Below are 965 nucleotides of genomic sequence, written 5' to 3'. Positions count from 1 at the left end.
ATATATATATATATATATATATATATATATATATATATATATATATGATACCACTATGGTATCACCGGAGGACGGTGGTCGGAGGCCGGTGGTCGGAGGCCGGGGGACGGAGAGAGAAGAGAGGAGGAGATAGGAGAGAAAATACCTAAAATACCCTTGCATTAAAATTTTAATTAAAAATTACCAAAATTATAAATTTCCTAATTTATCCACGGTTACCACAAACTAATTAGTTCTCATTTGATTAAACCCATATATATATATATATATATATACATGTATATATATATATATATATGTATATATATATATACATGTAGAGGAGCGTTCAAATGAAAACTTAACCCATTTGTGTAAACCGTGTAAACCTATCTCATCCGTCCATTTTCTTGATCAATGGCCTAGATTATATTATTTTATTTTAGGAAATTAAAAATTAAAAAATAATTAATATTCATTTTATTTAAGAAAAAAGGGTAGAATCGATATTCATATCAAAAGCCCTCGTTTCCTATTTCCAAATACTCCCATTGTATTTTAGGAAATTAATATTCATTATTTTATTTTAGGAAATTAATATTCATTATTTTATTTTAGGAAATTAATATTCATTATTTTATTTTAGCATGTTCGTTATGAAATTATTTTTTCAAATACTCTCATTGCATATGAGTCAATTTTCTAAAAGAACAAATTYCATTACGCACCCGTTTTATTTCATTCTACAAACTAAACGGATTAATTTTAWATACAATACAACTGTGCTCACTACGAAACTAGTTCATCAATCCCCAATAAATTACATAATGAAAATGTTGCACCAACATCAAAGTATTTGCTACACTATTTCATAATGAAACWTTTTCACTATGCACCAGCTTCATGATATGTCTATTTCATAAATCACTATGCACCAGCTTCATGATATGAAACCTTTGAACAATGATGAATTACATGAACCTTAA

Source organism: Cynara cardunculus (genome assembly GCF_001531365.2).
Source record: "Cynara cardunculus var. scolymus isolate 2C chromosome LG 2, CcrdV1, whole genome shotgun sequence".
Lineage (NCBI taxonomy): Eukaryota > Viridiplantae > Streptophyta > Magnoliopsida > Asterales > Asteraceae > Cynara > Cynara cardunculus.
Note: the sequence above shows the minus strand (reverse complement) of the source record.